General features: G+C 42.9%; 1 long non-coding RNA gene across 1 annotated transcript; it reads left to right on the forward strand.

Annotated features, from left to right (window-relative positions):
• Positions 1-1,856: 1,856 nt before the first annotated feature.
• Positions 1,857-18,571, forward strand: LOC142484953 (uncharacterized). Its single transcript, XR_012798311.1, has 9 exons — positions 1,857-1,947; positions 3,183-3,293; positions 5,774-5,893; positions 6,914-7,009; positions 8,454-8,565; positions 11,348-11,467; positions 12,454-12,551; positions 14,105-14,215; positions 17,517-18,571. It is a non-coding gene; the product is annotated as an uncharacterized LOC142484953 (long non-coding RNA).
• The last annotated feature ends 484 nt before the right edge of the window (positions 18,572-19,055 follow it).

The raw sequence follows: 19,055 nt of genomic DNA on the forward strand, positions 1-19,055 counted from the left end.
ATCCTGTTTGCATCATATGGTTTCATCTAGGCCAGTAGATTATATAACTCTCAGTACAGGTTACACATGGCATCAGTATTAGTGATTTAAAGAGGAGGAAAGCTTCAATGTGGAGAACAAAGCCAAGTAATGTTGAAGTTACTCCTTTTACCATTTACTTGGTCAGTCTGTACTGTCTACTCCCCACACAGCTGCTAAGGGTCTTCCATTTTAAATACTTTCACCTCCTATTCTGCACTGCTTTGCTGCCCATTATTTAGAGATGCGTTCCAGTCATGTTTACCACTCTGAATCTCTCTGCAGTCATTGATTCAGCACATCATGGGTAGAGCATGGCTACAGATACAGAAAGCTTTTATTATTTTACCGGCTGATCATCCATAATATTGCATTAAAACATAGAATATCACTTAATTTCCAAAAGATTCAGTGACGCTGATAATGCAGAATCTCACAACATTTCCCATCATAATGCCATAATGCACCAGAGGAAGAAATAATCCTTGCTATATCTGTACATTGTGTGACGTATTACCTCCATGACCATTGATAGCAAGTACATCTTCTGTATAGAGCGGCTGTGTTATGATGCAGTTATTGATCATCATTGACATAATCACAAGAATCTTATGCAAAGGGAAATTGTCCGCAGCGAAGTGAGATGAGTGCCTGTTTTAAGTCCTCCAGCTTAACGCCCCTACACCTCCCACTACACAGGCATACTTACTTATGCATACACTGACATCTGGCATACCTACACACACCCCAGGGCCACTTCCTTCCCCTGATGTCAGGGAGAGGATGGGCATGCAGAGTGCAGTAAGTCTCCACGTTACTCTGGCCAACAGTCTTGGCCTACCCCCAGCATCTGTCACCACAACATCTGTTCCCTCCTTGTAAAGTGCTGAACTATCTCACCTGGGTCAGTGCTATAGCTGATCACAGTGCCCGATCAGGATGTCACTGTGACAGGCAGCAGTGCAGATTGACCGGTCAATCAATGCAGTGCCGCAACATATGCACTAAATGAGATTTCCGTGACCCCAGTCAGGTTACTCCCTGGGCAGTGACCCTGCTCACCCCCTCCCCTAGTTCCACCTCTGATCACAATTATCTCTCTTGGAGAGTGTAGCAAATTGGAGTTGGGGGAATCTCACCTCTGCCATGCATGGTCACAATCTGGGCACAGGACCCAAATAGTGGGCAATGTGGCACTTCTTACAGTAGAGAATAAGTAACTTTATTCTTTACTTGTGTATTAAGGACCTTATTTGCATTAAATTCAGTCCACATGGGACCAAGACTTTCTGGCTTACTGAACAAAGTGGAATTGTTTCGTAGAGGGTGGAGAATTGTATTTTATCTGAAATTACCCCCTCTGCACAAAATACAAACAATTATACCCATACAAGTACCTTGTGGAAGTTGTTGCCCTCTATCTTCCTGTGGTCTCTCCCTGTTTCTCACCGTGCCTCCTCCCATTTCCTTGCACCTCTGCGTCTCCGCATATATCCCTATACTCAGAGCCGGCTCCGGTCAGTGACATGGGATGCCCAAATATGAGCATACCCATATATGGGCATCCATGCCACTGACCGGAGCCCGCTCTGTTGCGGATATGGAGAGAGACTGGGAGATTTACATCCCCTTATAATTCATATGGTGCATAGTACCGGCACGTATTGTTTTACCGGTACTGTGTACCTTCCTACTTTCACACTGGTACAGTATATGCTGCAGTGGGACTGAGAGGGATATATTGGTAACACATAGTCATTGTTGGGGGAATTCAATCCATTTTGAAAATAGTAATGAAATGTTTTTTACTTTTCTTTTTTTTCAGTAATGAAGAATGAAACATTTCTGTTAAAATTGAATTGGAGGTGAACTGGATTCATCATCAACTCTGCACCAGTGTGAATTGATGTTCTTTAATGTTCTGATAAGGTACATGCAACATCTCTTCCTCAACCCCTGCACCACTCTCTGCCTCTTGCCTCTCTCTCTCCACCTCCCTGCTAAGCGTATTAACCCATCTAATGTAATCCACATTCCATGTCTCACTTTACTCTTCACTTCTCACGTGCCCTCTGGAATGACTGCTCTCTGACTAACAAGGTCTATTTGTACATGACCTCTTCTGCTCTCATCATCCACCACCTCTCATTCCCCTCACCCCTGTCCTACTCGATACCTCAGCTTAATTGAACTCTCTCCTCTGACATCTACCCTTATCTCTAACCTCTCCTCACTTTCTGCTTAAACTAACTATCTTGTTAACTTTTACAATGCTATCATCTCCTCCTCCTCCCTCCTCCCTCCTCCTCCCTCCTCCATCATATATATGCCCCTTCTAGGCTCTGACACACTCATCCCTCTAAGGCCATGATTATCATGGGCACATGCTTGGTCATCCACAGTGTGTGCGAGCGATGCAGAGCCGCCTCGGACCTCAGTGCAGGGATTGCTGCATACCCCCAGCATCTGTCACCCACAAACAATACACACACTAATACTCCCCACAATACACACTATAATACCTCCTCAATACTAATCTCCCCAATAATATTATAGCTCCAAACACAATATACACAACACCCTTACACAAGATACACAATCTAGTACTCTCCTCTGCACCTCTACACACAATATAATACTCCCACACACACAATATACACACTACCCTCCTACCCCCATAAAATACAACCAATAATACACACACACTTTGTGGATGTTGGGACCAGCTCCCGGCATGCACCAGTGAAAGAGAGAGGCCCGCAGAAGCTCGGAAGAACTCCCTCCATCCGTGCCTTCCTCCGTTTCACATCTTCTCCCTGTCTCTCTCCCTCCCTTTCCTTGCATCTCCCTGCGTCTTTACGTATACCCAGTCAGTGACGGCTCTGGTCACGTGATGCCTTAATATGGGCTTATCCATATATGTTCATCCACGTCACTAATGTGATGCCCGCACTGTTGCGGAGCTGGTACTTACGACGGGCACTTATTGTTTTATCAGTACTGCGTACCTGACTCTACCGGCCTACTTTCAACACTAGTACAATATGTGCTTCACTACGAGTGAGTGGGGAATATTGGCATCACACAGTCACTGTTGAATATGCCATTCAATCCATTTTGAAAATAGTAATGCAATGTGGTTTTGTTTTGTTTGCTTTTTGCAGTAATGAAGAATGGAAAAGTTATATTAAAATTAAATTGGAGGGGAACTAGATTCAGCATTTCATCATGAACTCTGCACTTGTGAGAATTTAACTTCTTGAATACCCTGACAGGTACACGCAACATTAAGACTATAATCTGCTGTGCAAGCTTTCGTGCTATACCTCCCCCTCAGGTTTTGATTTATACATTTGCTCCCTCAATTCATGTCCTCTAATATTTGAAAGCTCTCTCCTAGCATTTTCTCTTTACCACAGAATGTCATCCCAATGTAACCTCTCTCTTGTTCTTTCTGCTTGCTGTTTCCTCACTCCTCTGTTAAACTTTTCAAATTTCTCTAACTTCCACACTCCTGCTTTTATCCACATGTTCTCCTCTTTCCTTCCCCTACCTTTGCATGTGTCTACACACTGCACCATTTGTACAGACCTCTATTGCAGCTATTTCTGCACTGCTCAATGAAAAGCACTCTTTAATATCCTATTCTCTGTGCCCCCTCTCTCTGTGCCCCCTCTCTCTGTGCCCCCTCTCTCTGTGCCCCCTCTCTCTGTGCCCCCTCTCTCTGTGCCCCCTCTCTCTGCACCCCCTCTCTCTCTGCGCCCCCTCTTTTGGCGCCTCCTCTCTCTGCGCCCCCTCTCTCTGCGCCTATCTGTCTCATTCTCTCTACGTCCCTCTCTCTCTACATAGAGCTATCTCTGTCTCTCTCTACACCTATCTCTGTGTCTCCTTCTATGTTTGCTGATGTGTGGGATATCTCTTATAATCTTGAACCTGCTCATATACACATCGGGCCTCCCTGCCTCTGCCTCCCTGCTAAGAGTGTTAACCTATCTAATGTAATCCACATTCCTTTCCTTACTTTTCTCTTCCCTTCTCCTATGCCATCTGGAATGGCCGTTCTCTGACTAACAAGGCTCTAGTTGTACATGACCTCTTCTGCTCTCATCATTCACAATCAGTCATTCCCCTCACCCCATCTTACCTGTCCCACTGATTTTCCTCTGCTTAATTAAACTCTCCTCTGACATCTACTCTAACCTCTCTCTCTCTTTCCGCTTAAACTAACAATCTTATTAACTCTTACAGTGCTATCCTCCTATCTATATGCCCCCTCTAGGCTCTGACACACTTGTCCCTCTAGCCCACACCCTTGGCTAAATTCCCAAACATGTTCATCACACTTCCACTCGCTGTTCTTAATGCCTATGAAGGAAATCACACAATTGATATTTGATTTTTCTACAGTAAAAATGTCTCCAGTCCTGTATAAAGCTGCTCTTTGGGGCCAAACCACACTACTTTTTTTTCACATTCATCAACACTCAAATTTAATTTACGCTGTCTTTTTTTCCCTGTATTTGACTCCCTCCACTAACCTTCTCCTCACACTTGCCATCCTTCCTTCACTTCTCCTCAAGCATTTGACTACTTCAGAGACAAGGTGGATGCCACCCACAAGGAGATTCCTTCTGTCCCTTCCCCCTTCTCTCCTACCTAATTCTCCTTCTGCATTTGACTCTTTTTCTTCTCTTACAGAGCTGGAAGCAAATCATCTTCTCTTCTCCCTCTACCACATGCCCTCTAGATCGTATCCCCTCACACCTTACTGCATCTCTTAGTCCCCACTCTCACCCACATCTTCAATTCCTCCCTATTCTCTGGCTCTTTACCCTCTTACTTTAAGCCTGTAGTGGTCACCCTTTTCTCAGAAACAACCTACACCCTATGTGCCTTACTAACTACCGCCCTATATCCCTCCTGCTGTTTGTCTCCTAATTGCTAGAATGTCAACATTCTTAAATCACATACCCTCCTGGATCCTTTACAACCTGCCTTTCGTACAGCTCGTTCTACAGACTGTGCTTAAAGCAAATTCCCAAGGTCACTTTTCCCTACTAATCCTACTTGATCTATCTGCTGCGTTTGATGCTCTCAATCACTCTCCTCCTTCATATTCTAAACTCTCTCTTGGTATCCGTAACACAGTTCTATCCTGGTTTTCATCATAACTTTCCTGTCACACATTCTCCATCTCTGTTGCTAACATGTCTTCGTCTTCTATTGATCTGTCTGTGGGTATACATCAGGGCTCTGTTCTGAGATCTCTCTTTCTCTCTACATACTATCATTTGGTGACCTCATCAACTCTTTGTGACAATCCTATAAATAACAAATACAAATATCAGGTCATGGGAATAAGTGATTTGGACATAAAAGTAACATTTCGGAAGTGTGGACAACTAATACATCTTGTAGATTGCCTTTACAGTGTGATGTCATTGATTCAGTAGATTGTGTGCAGACCAGGACTGCAGTACAGTGTCACTCACATGGATGACTTGCGTGGTAGAAGCTCAAGAACAAGGATGTCAAACTCCAGTCCTCGAGGGCAGCAAACAGGCCAGGTTTTCAGGATATCCCTTCTGAAAACCTGGCCTGTTTGGGACCCTCGAGGACTGGAGTTTGACATGCATGCTCTAGAAGGAGCACAGCTGTGGGTGGGAGGTGGATTTGCTTTGCATCAAATGGTTTGGAGCAAGGTTTATTGTATGTATTATCATAATAACAATGCAATGCTTAACTTTTATTTCAGGAGGGATGACTGCAGAACAGAAGTGAATATTGAAGCCATGTGTTCCTTTTCTTGCAAAAGAGAAAATTTGAAGGACAGTTGAAGAGAAGGAAAATTACTACACAGAGACAGATAAGCAATGTGTATATTTCTCATTTACCATTTAGTATTTGTCGTTTTATTGACTCCACACAATCCGGCTGCTACGGGTTTCACATTGAATATTTTCATCTCTACTCTACCCCTTCCTGTGATCTGAACCATGCAAGTTTTCGTTGATTCAATACATCATGAGTAGAGGGTGGCTACAGTATGAAGTAAAGACCCAAGGACCACATCTACTACCATTCATAACAAGAACATGTGCAGTAGCGCACAGCTGCAGTTCTATGTGATTGTTATGAAAGGTTGAGGTGGTTCAATTCTATGAATCTGGAGTGGGATGGATCCTGTTTGCATCATATGGTTTCATCTAGGCCAGTAGATTATATAACTCTCAGTACAGGTTACACATGGCATCAGTATTAGTGATTTAAAGAGGAGGAAAGCTTCAATGTGGAGAACAAAGCCAAGTAATGTTGAAGTTACTCCTTTTACCATTTACTTGGTCAGTCTGTACTGTCTACTCTCCACACAGCTGCTAAGGATCTTCCATTTTAAATACTTTCACCTCCTATTCTGCACTGCTTTGCTGCCCATTATTCAGAGATGCGTTCCAGTCATGTTTACCACTCTGAATCTCTCTGCAGTCATTGGTTCAGCACATCATGGGTAGAGCATGGCTACAGATACAGCAAGCTATTATTATTTTACCGGCTGATCATCCATAATATTGCATTAAAACATAGAATATCACTTAATTTCCAAAAGATTCAGTGATGCTGATAATGCAGAATCTCACAACATTTCCCATCATAATGCCATAATGCACCAGTTGGAGAAATAATCCTTGCTATATCTGTACATTGTGTGACGTATTACCTCCATGACCATTGAGAGCAAGTACATCTTCTGTATAGAGCGGCTGTGTTATGATGCAGTTATTGATCATCATTGACATAATCACAAGAATCTTATGCAAAGGGAAATTGTCCGCAGCGAAGTGAGATTTCAGCCCCCAAACGTCTGTAATATTAATGCAATGTCTTACTTTTGTTGCAGTGAACACTGAAGAGACGGATCTACTACAACACTGTACAGGATGAGCATACGCTACAAGCAGCAAAATGATCTTGCAGTTGACAGTATGTTGTTCTGGTAATGTGCACAATTATTATTTATGGGCTACACACCACAGTGCTGGACATATTCTGTTAACTTCAACTCTACTCCTAACATGGAGATGTCTTCCTGGTGTTACTGATTCAGTACATCATATGCACAGTGTGGTTATGATATGATGGATTGATTTAATGAACCCACCAACCAATGATGACATCTGCATCATCTTCTGTAAAGTGCAGCTACAGCATGATATTATCAGCATTTGGTGCGGTATAATCAGAGGTATCTATGTGCTTTTGTGCCTGTTTTAAGTCCTCCAGCTTAACGCCCCTACACCTCCCACTACACAGGCATACTTACTTATGCATACACTGACATCTGGCATACCTACACACACCCCAGGGCCACTTCCTTCCCCTGATGTCAGGGAGAGGATGGGCATGCAGAGTGCAGTAAGTCTCCACGTTACTCTGGCCAACAGTCTTGGCCTACCCCCAGCATCTGTCACCCACAACATCTGTTCCCTCCTTGTAAAGTGCTGAACTATCTCACCTGGGTCAGTGCTATAGCTGATCACAGTGCCCGATCAGGATGTCACTGTGACAGGCAGCAGTGCAGATTGACCGGTCAATCAATGCAGTGCCGCAACATATGCACTAAATGAGATTTCCGTGCCCCCAGTCAGGTTACTCCCTGGGCAGTGACCCTGCTCACCCCCTCCCCTAGTTCCACCTCTGATCACAATTATCTCTCTTGGAGAGTGTAGCAAATTGGAGTTGGGGGAATCTCACCTCTGCCATGCATGGTCACAATCTGGGCACAGGACCCAAATAGTGGGCAATGTGGCACTTCTTACAGTAGAGAATAAGTAACTTTATTCTTTACTTGTGTATTAAGGACCTTATTTGCATTAAAATTCAGTCCCCATGGGACCAAGACTTTCTGGCTTACTGAACAAAGTGGAATTATTTCGTAGAGGGTGGAGAATTGTATTTTATCTGAAATTACCCCCTCTGCACAAAATACAAACAATTATACACATAGACGTACCTTGTGGAAGTTGTTGCCCTCTATCTTCCTGTGGTCTCTCCCTGTTTCTCACCGTGCCTCCTCCCATTTCCTTGCACCTCTGCGTCTCCGCATATATCCCTATACTCAGAGCCGGCTCCGGTCAGTGACATGGGATGCCCAAATATGAGCATATCCATATATGGGCATCCATGCCACTGACCGGAGCCCACTCTGTTGCGGATATGGAGAGAGACTGGGAGATTTACATCCCCTTATAATTCATATGGTGCATAGTACCGGCACGTATTGTTTTACCGGTACTGTGTACCTTCTTACTTTCACACTGGTACAGTATGTGCTGCAGTGGGACTGAGAGGGATATATTGGTAACACATAGTCATTGGTGGGGGAATTCAATCCATTTTGAAAATAGTAATGCATTGTTTTTTACTTTTTTTTTTTGCAGTAATGAAGAATGAAAAAGTTCTGTTAAAATTGAATTGGACGTGAACTGGATTCAGCATTTCATCATCAACTCTGCACCAGTGTGAATTGACGTTCTTTAATGTTCTGACAAGGTACATGCAACATCTCTTCCTCTACCCCTACACCACCCTCTGCCTCTTGCCTCTCTCTCCACCTCCCTGCTAAGCGTATTAACCCATCTAATGTAATCCACATTCCTTGTCTCACTTTACTCTTCCCTTCTCACGTGCCCTCTGGAATGTCTGCTCTACGACTAACATGGTCTATTTGTACATGACCTCTTCTGCTCTCATCATCCACCACTTCTCATTCCCCTCACCCCTGTCCTACTCGATACCTCAGCTTAATTGAACTCTCTCCTCTGACATCTACCCTTATCTCTAACCTTTCCTCACTTTCTGCTTAAACTAACTATCTTGTTAACTCTTACAATGCTATCATCTCCTCCTCCCTCCTCCTCCATCATCTATATGCCCCTTCTAGGCTCTGACACACTCATCCCTCTAAGGCCGTGATTATCATGGTCACACGCTTGGTCGTCCACAGTGCGTGCGAGCGATGCAGGGCCTCCCCGTCGCCTCGGACCTCAGTGCAGGGATTGCTGGAGCGACAGGCATGCGCTAACTTTGCCTTCTGTTGCGTGCTTACTATAGACGCAGCCTAACCCATGCATTGGTTAAATTCACAAGCACGCTCTCATCACACTTCATCACATCACACTGCTGCTCTTAACACCTATGGAGGAAATCTCACAGTCTGATTTTCTACACTAAACCTTTGTCCTGTTCTGTAAAACTCTGCTCCTTTTTTTAAGGTCAAACACTACTTTTTCCTCACTCATCAACACTCCAATTTCATTCACACTGTCTTCTATGTATTTGAGTCCCACCACTGACTTTCTCCTCCCACTTAACATCCATCCTTTATTTCTCCTCAAGCCTTTGCTCACTTGAGGCAAGGTGGATGCCATCCACAAGTAGATTCGTTCTCTCCCTTCCCCCTCTCTCTTTTTCTATCTAGATCTCATTGCACTCTTGACTCCTTTTCTCCTGTCACAAAGCTGGAACCTGATCTTCTCTTCTCCCTCTACCACATGCCCTCTCAATCCTATATTCTCACTCTCACCCACATCTTCAATTCCTCCATATCCTTTGGCTCTTTCAACTCTTCCTTTTAAGCATGCAGTGGTCACCCCTATTCTCAAAAATAACCTTGACCTTGTGTGAATTTCTAACTATCGCCCTGTATCCTTCCTACCATTTGCCTCCTAATTGCTAGAACGTCTTGTGATCTCCCGTTTGATCAACATTCTTAAATCACATGCTCCTCTGGGCCCTTCACAATCTGCCTTTCCCAATGTAACCAATTATGTACATAAAGAAAATTCCCAAGGTCCATTTTACTTACTAATCCTGCTTGATCTCTCTTCTGCTTTTGATACTGTCAATCACTCTTCTCATTCATATTCTAAACTCTTTCGAAACCGGCCACTGAGAAGTGGACTTGGCCGGGTAATACCCGGCGTCGGGTAATGTCAGGGCAGCTGGAAATAATCTTTTATACTTACCTTTCCTAAGACATCTAGGATCAGCAGCAGCAGTCCTCTGATGTTGGCAGCATCAGAGGTGTCTTCACCTGGCGGGGGGAGCTGCAGGAATCACTTCCACAGCACCGAAGCAGGTAAGCTGTGTCTGTGAGCCTGCAGCTCCCCCGCCGGCTGAAGACACCACAGATGCTGCCACCGTCACAGGACTGCTGCTGATCCTAGATTTCACCGCCACCCGGAAGGTAAGTGCCAAACCGTGTACCCGACCGGGTAGAACCTTTCATTTTGGCCGGGTACCCGTTACCCATTTTTTTATAGTTGAGGACCCAGTCCAACACTATTCTCTATTCATCTGCTCCTTCCTACATATCATCTTTGGTCTCGTTATGCCCTTCCTCGTCTCCTAAGCTCTACTAATAACTGTCTCCATTATACTTCTTACACCTCTACTGCGCACTCGCTCTCTTGCCTGAAACCCTTTCCCATCAATTTACCTGTGAAACTCACACACACTCAGTATATGCCAACATAACCTCTTCCACCCACATTTAAAATCAACCTTAAAATTCACAACTTAAATGAAGCATTTCAATAGCTTTTACTCGTTGCTACTGTCACTCATTCAGTCACTAACTATTGTTCCCAAGAAGTGCTTTATACTACAAGTACCCACCATTAAGGACAAGCATTGTCATCTACTGCACTTGTTCCCCCACCTGTTGTCTCTCTGTAAGTCTCCTTACATTTCTCTTAGATTGTAAACTACCCAGGACAGGGATTTACTTTCCTATTGTCTGTTTTTGTTTGTTGAACTTATTGTATAATAATTTCCTGTACTTTTTGGTCTCTCTTGTAAAGCGCTGAGTACACAATGGGTGGTATATAAATAGAGATATATGCAGAGTCTAGAGACAAGGCACACGTGTATAGGTAGCTACAGTTTATCCGGGACTGTATGCATCCTTGAAGTGCCTGTCCCAGTTATTTTCTATTGATTGCAATGTAGGAGTGTCTGTCCTGTCTTATTTTTTTTATTATTATTATTATTATATATACAAAGATATATACAAAGATTGTTTCCTGTCGTTAGCATGACATTGTGTGACACAGTGTGATGTCATTGATTCAGTAGATTGTGTGCAGACCGGGACTGCAGTACAGTTTCACTGACATGAATAACTTGTGTGGTAGAAGCTCTAGAAGGAGCACAGCTGTGGGAGGGAGGTGGATTTGCTTTGTATCACATGGTTTGGAGCAAGGTTCATTGTATGTATCGTCAATAATAATTATAATAATAATAATGCAATGCTTAACTTTTTTATTTCAAGAGGAAAGACTGCAGAACAGAAGTGAATATTGAAGCCATGTGTTCATTTTCTTGCAAAATAGAAAATTGAAGGACAGTTGAAGAGGAGGAAAATGACTACACAGAGACAGATAAGCAATGTGTATATTTCTCATTTAGTATTTGTCGTTTTATTGACTCCAAAAAATCCGGCTGCTAAGGGTTTCGCATTGGACATATTCACCTCTACTCCACCCCTTCCTGTGATCTGTACCATGCAGATTTTTGTTGATTCAATACATCATGAATAGAGTGTGGCTACAGTATGAAGTACTGACCCAAGGACCACATCTACTACCATTCATAACAAGAACATGTGCAGTAGCGCACTGCTGCAGTTCTATGTTATTGCTATGAAAGGTTGAGGTGGTGCAATCATATGAATCTTGAGTGGGAGGGATCCTGTTTGCATCATTTAATTTGATCTAGGCCAGTAGAGTATATAACTCTCAGTACAGGTTACATATGGCATCAGTATTAGTGATTTAAAGAACAGAAAAACAGGAGTGGAGAACAAAACCAAGTAATGTTGAAGTTACTACTTTTTACTATTTACTTGGTCAGTCTGTACTGTCTACTCCCCACACAGCTGCTAAGGGTTTCCATTTGAGATACATTCACCTTCTACTCTGCACTACTGTGCTACCCTCTATTCAGAGATGAGTTCAAGTCATGTTTACCACTCTAAATCGCTCTGCAGTGATTGATTCAGCACATCATGGGTAGAGCATGGCTATAGATACAGCAAGCTTTATTTTACCCTAATATTGCATTAAAAAATAGAATATCACTCAGTTTCCTACAGATTTACTGATGCTGATAATGCAGAATCTCACCCTCCCATCATAATACACCATAGGAAGAAATAATCCTTGCTATATATGTACATTGTGTGACATATTGCCTCCATGACCATTGATGGCAAATACATATTCTGTATAGAGCAGCTGTGTTATGATGTAGTTGTTATTGATCATCATTGAGATATAATCACAAGAATCTTATGCAAAGGGAAACTGTCATTAGCATAGTGGGATTTCAGCCCCCAAACTTCTGTAATATTAATGCAATGTCTTACTTTTATTGCAGTGAACACCGAAGAGACGGATCTACTACAACACTGCACAGGACAAGAGTATACACTACAAGCAGCAAAATGATCATGCAGTTGACAATATGTTGTTCTGGTAATGTGCACAATTATTATGTATGGGCTCCACTCCACAGTGCTGGACATATTTTGTTAACTTCAACACTACCCCTACCATGGAGATGTCTTCCTGTGATTGGTGTTACTGATTCAGTACATCATATGCACAGTGTGGCTATTATATGATGGATTGATTTAATGAACCCACCAAACACTGATGACATCTATATCATCTTCTGTAAAGTGCATCTACAGCAGGATATTATCAGCATTTGGGGTGATATAATCAGAGGCATCTATGTGCTTTTGTGCTGGGTAAAGTCCTCCAGCTGAACCGCCCCCCGCCCCCCACCCCCCTACACCTCCTGCCACACAGGCAAACTTACTTACACACACAGCACACTTACTTATGCACACTGACACTTGGCATACCTACACACACACACCCCACAGCCACTGGCATGCATGCAGAGTCCTGGGCATGCAGAGTACAGAATATCTCCACCTTGCTCTGGCCCGTACTCTTGGCCTACCCCCAGCATCTGTCACCCACAACCTCTGTTCCCTCCCTGTAAATTGCTGCACTAACACACCTTGGTCAGCGCTGCAACCGATCACAGCACCGGATCATGTCACTGTGATAGGAAGCAGTGCTAATTGACCGGTCAATCAATGCCACGTGGCAACATACGCACCAAAAGAGATTTCCATGCCCCCTGACAGGCTACTCCCTGGGCAGTGACCCTGCTCATCTTCCACCTCTGATCACAATAATCTCTCTTGGAGAGTGTAGCAAATTGGAGTTGGGGGAATCTCACCTCTGCAGTGCATGTAGAGTCCTGTATGCAGAGTACAGAAAGTCTCCACCTTAGTCTGGCCCGTACTCTTGGCCTACCCACAGCATCTGTCACCCACAAATAATACATACACTAATACTCCCCACAATACACACTTTAATACCTCCTCAATAATAATCTCCCCAATAATATTATAGTCTTAAACACAATATACACAATACCCCCTAACACAAGATACCCAATCTAATACTCTCCTCTGCACCTCAACATAATATACACACTATAATACCCTACACACAATATAATACTCCCACACACACACAATATACACACTATCCTCCTACCGCCATAAAACACAACCAATAATACACACACACTTTGTGGATGTTGGGACCAGCTCCTTGCATGCACCAGTGAAAGAGAGAGGCCCGCCATCCGTGCCTCCCTCCGTTTCCCATCTTCTCCCTGTCTCTCTCCCTCCCTTTCTTTGCATCTCCCTGCATCTTTGCATATACCCAGTCAGTGACGGCTCCGGTCACGTGATGCCTTAATATGGGCTTATCCATATATCTGTTGCAGAGATGGAGAGAGACCTGGAGATTTTACATTTCCTTATAATTCATATTGGTACTTAGTACGGGCACTTATTGTTTTATCAGTACTGGGTACCTGACCGTACTGGCCTACGAGTGAGAAGGCAATATTGGCATCACACAGTTACTGTTGAATATGTCATTCAATCCATTTTGAAAATAGTAATGCAATGTGGTTTTGTTTTGTTTGCTTTTTGCAGTAATGAAGAATGAAAAAGTTATATTAAAATTAAATTGGAGGGGAACTGGATTCAGCATTTCTTCATGAACTCTGCACTTGTGAGCATTGACCTTCTTGAGTGCCCTGACAGGTACACGCAACTTTAAGACTATAATCTTCATCAACTGCTGTGCAAGCTTTCGTGCTATACCTCCCCCTCCGGTTTTGATTTATACATTTGCTCCCTCAATTCATGTCCTCTAATATCTGGAGGCTCTCTCCTAGCATTTCTCTCTACCACAGCACGTCATCCCAATGTAACCTCTCTCTTGTTCTTTCTGTTTACTGTTTCCTCACTCCTCTGTAAAACTTTTCTAATTTCTCTAACTTCCACACTCCTGCTTTTATCCACATGTTCTATACACTTTCCTTCCCCTACCTTTGCATGTGTCTACACAAAGCACCATTTGTACAGACCTCTATTGCAGCTATTTCTGCACTGCTCAATGAAATGCACTCCTGCACATCCTATTCTCTTCCACCTTCCCTCATTCTCTACGCCCCCCTCTCTCTACGTCTCCTCTCTCTACGTCTATCTGTCTCATTCTCTTGACGTCCTTCTCTCTCTACATACCCCTATCTCTGTCTCTCTCTACACCTATCTCTGTGTCTCCTTCTATGCTCGCTGATGTTGGGGGATATCTCTTATAATCTTGGACCGGCTCATATACACATCGGGCCTCCCTGCTAAGAGTGTTAACCTATCTAATGTAATCCACATTCCTTTCCTTACTTTTCTCTTCCCTTCTCCTGTGCCCTCTGGAATGTCCACTCTTACTAACAAGGCTCTAGTTGTACATAACCTCTTCTGCTCTCATCAGTCACAATCAGTCATTCCCCTCACCGTGTCTTACCTGTCCCACTGATTTTCCTCTGCTTAATTAAACTCTCCTCTGACATCTACTCTAACCTCTCTGCTCTCTCTCTCTTTTCACTTAAACTAACAATCTTATTAACTCTTGCAATGCTATCCTCCTATCTATATGCCCCTTCTAGGTTCTGACACACTCGTCCCTCTAACCCACACCCTTGGCTAAATTCCCAAACATGTTCATCACACTTCCACTCGCTGTTCTTAATGCCTATGAAGGAAATCACACAATTGATATTTGATTTTTCTACAGTAAAAATGTCTCCAGTCCTGTATAAAGCTGCTCTTTGGGGCCAAACCACACTACTTTTTTTTCACATTCATCAACACTCAAATTTAATTTACGCTGTCTTTTTTTCCCTGTATTTGACTCCCTCCACTAACCTTCTCCTCACACTTGCCATCCTTCCTTCACTTCTCCTCAAGCATTTGACTACTTCAGAGACAAGGTGGATGCCACCCACAAGGAGATTCCTTCTGTCCCTTCCCCCTTCTCTCCTACCTAATTCTCCTTCTGCATTTGACTCTTTTTCTTCTCTTACAGAGCTGGAAGCAAATCATCTTCTCTTCTCCCTCTACCACATGCCCTCTAGATCATATCCCCTCACACCTTACTGCATCTCTTAGTCCCCACTCTCACCCACATCTTCAATTCCTCCATATTCTCTGGCTCTTTACCCTCTTACTTTAAGCCTGTAGTGGTCACCCTTTTCTCAGAAACAACCTACACCCTATGTGCCTTACTAACTACCACCCTGTATCCCTCCTGCTGTTTGTCTCCTAATTGCTAGAATGTCAACATTCTTAAATCACATTCCCTCCTGGATCCTTTACAACCTGCCTTTCGTACAGCTCGTTCTACAGACTGTGCTTAAAGCAAATTCCCAAGGTCACTTTTCCCTACTAATCCTACTTGATCTATCTGCTGCGTTTGATGCTCTCAATCACTCTCCTCCTTCATATTCTAAACTCTCTCTTTGTATCCGTAACACAGTTCTATCCTGGTTTTCATCATAACTTTCCTGTCACACATTCTCCATCTCTGTTGCTAACATGTCTTCGTCTTCTATTGATCTGTCTGTGGGTATACATCAGGGCTCTGTTCTGAGATCTCTCTTTCTCTCTACATACTATCATTTGGTGACCTCATCAACTCTTTTGGCCTTAGATATAATCTCTATGCAGATGATACACACACAAATCTATCCACCCCTGCTCTCACTCCTGCAATCCAGTCCCTACTCTTGGGTTGCCTCCTGGCTATATGCTCATGGATGGCACTCCACTGCCTTAAACTTAATGTCTAAAACTGGGCTCATATTATCCCCTTTCTCCATCACAGTAAACAGTACTACCATCTATCTTGTCATCAAACATGTTGCCTAGGAGTAACATTTGGCTCTTCAATTCCATCTCCATTCACATGCATGGCCATGGGTAAAGTTTGGATCCTCTTTCTCTGTAATATTACCAAGATCTTCCCTTTCCCCTCTCAACCTACTGCTAAAACTCCAATGTATACTGTTATCCTATGGGTTATTTTAAAATACTACTAACAGGCCTCCCTGCTTCACAACTTTCTCCTATGCAAAACTCTGCTGCTTGAATAATCTCACTTTCTCCCACAACAGTCTCTGCTCATCTCCTTAAATCCCTGTCCTGGCATCCCATCAAGTTTTTGTATCACCTACAAAGTTCTCCTCCTTACCTTTTTGTGAAGGCTCTCCATTAATCTGCTCCTTCTTGCATATCATCTTTGATCTCTCGTTATGCCCTTGCTCGTCTCTTGCACTATAACCATAACTGTCTCCTGTTAACTTCTTTCACCTCTACTGTTCTCTCACTTGCCTGAAACCATTTTCCATCACTGCACCGTACATGTGAAACTCCCTCACACTCAGTATATGCCAACATAACCTCTTCCACCCACATTTAAGACCAATCTTAAAATTCACGACTTAAATCAAGAATTTCAAAAACTTTGACTCGTGGCTACTGTCCCACACCCACAGTCACTGCTAACAACTATTGTTCCCAAGAAGTGCTTTCTACTAAAAGTACCCACCATTAAGGACAAGCAGTGTTATCTACTGCACTTCTTCCCCCAACTGCTGCCTCTCTTTAAGTCTTCTAACATTTCTCTTAGATTGTAAAGTTCCCAGGGCAAGGATTTACTTTCCTATTGTCTGTTTTAATTTGTCGCACTTATTTTTTATTTATTTTTTTCCCCTCTCCCCTAATGATATACATATAGGCTTTCCTGTCCTTTGCATGACATAGTTATTATGGATAACTATTGCATCATGTAGACTGCCTTTTCAGTGTGATGTAATTGATTCATTACTTTGTGTGCAGACTGTGACTGCAGTACAGTGTCACGAACATTAATGACTTGTGTGGTAGAAGCTCTAGAAGGAACACAGCTGTGGGAGGGAGGTGGATTTACTTTGGATCACATAGTTTGGCGCAAGGTTAATTGTATGTATGATCATAACCATGCAATGCTTAACTTTTATTTCAGGAGGGAAGAACAGTGAATATTGAAGCCATGTGTTTCTTTTCTGGCAGAAGAGAAATTTTGAAGGACAGTTGAAGAGGAGGAAAATGACTACACAGAGACAGATAAGCAATGTGTATATTTCTCATTTAGTATTTGTCGTTTTATTGACTCCACACAATCCAGCTGCTAAGGGTTTCGCATTGGACATATTCACCTCTACTCTACCCTTCCTGTGATCTGTACCATGCAGGTTTTTGTTGATTCAATACATCATGAGTAGAGTGTGGCTGCTGTATGAAGTTTTGACCCAAGGACCACATCTACTACCATTCATAACAAGAACATGTGCAGTAGCGCACTGCTGCAGTTCTATGTGATTGTTATGAAAGGTTGAGGTGGTTCAATTCTATGAATCGAGTGGGATGGAACCTGTTTGCATCATATGGTTTCATCTAGGCCAGTAGATTATATAACTCTCAGTACAGGTTACACATGGCATCAGTATTAGTGATTTAAAGAGGAGGAAAGCTTCAATGTGGAGAACAAAGCCAAGTAATGTTGAAGTTACTCCTTTTACCATTTACTTGGTCAGTCTGTACTGTCTACTCCCCACACAGCTGCTAAGGGTCTTCCATTTTAAATACTTTCACCTCCTATTCTGCACTGCTTTGCTGCCCATTATTCAGAGATGCGTTCCAGTCATGTTTACCACTCTGAATCTCTCTGCAGTCATTGATTTAGCACATCATGGGTAGAGCATGGCTACAGATACAGCAAGCTATTATTATTTTACCGGCTGATCATCCATAATATTGCATTAAAACATAGAATATCACTTAATTTCCAAAAGATTCAGTGATGCTGATAATGCAGAATCTCACAACATTTCCCATCATAATGCCATAATGCACCAGAGGAAGAAATAATCCTTGCTATATCTGTACATTGTGTGACGTATTACCTCCATGACCATTGATAGCAAGTACATCTTCTGTATAGAGCGGCTGTGTTATGATGTAGTTATTGATCATCATTGACATAATCACAAGAATCTTATGCAAAGGGAAATTGTCCGCAGCGAAGTGAGATTTCAGCCCCCAAACGTCTGTAATATTAATGCAATGTCTTACTTTTGTTGCAGTGAACACTGAAGAGATGGATCTACTACAACACTGCACAGGACGAGCATACACTACAAGCAGCAAAATGATCTTGCAGTTGCAAGTATGTTCTGGTAATGTGCACAATTATTATTTATGGGCTACACACCAAAGTGCTGGACATATTCTGTTAACTTCAACTGTACCCCTTAAATGGAGATGTCTTCCTGGTGTTACTGATTCAGTACATCATATGCACAGTGTGGCTATGATATGATGGATTCTGCATCATCTTCTGTAAAGTGCAGCTACAGCATGATATTATCAGCATTTGGTGCGGTATAATAAGAGGTATCTATGTGCTTTTGTGACTGGTTTAAGTCCTCCAGCTTAATGCCCCTACACCTCCCACTACACAGGCATACTTACTTATGCATACACTGACATCTGGTATACCTAC

Source organism: Ascaphus truei, unplaced genomic scaffold (genome assembly GCF_040206685.1).
Source record: "Ascaphus truei isolate aAscTru1 unplaced genomic scaffold, aAscTru1.hap1 HAP1_SCAFFOLD_480, whole genome shotgun sequence".
In the NCBI taxonomy this organism is placed as follows: domain Eukaryota; kingdom Metazoa; phylum Chordata; class Amphibia; order Anura; family Ascaphidae; genus Ascaphus; species Ascaphus truei.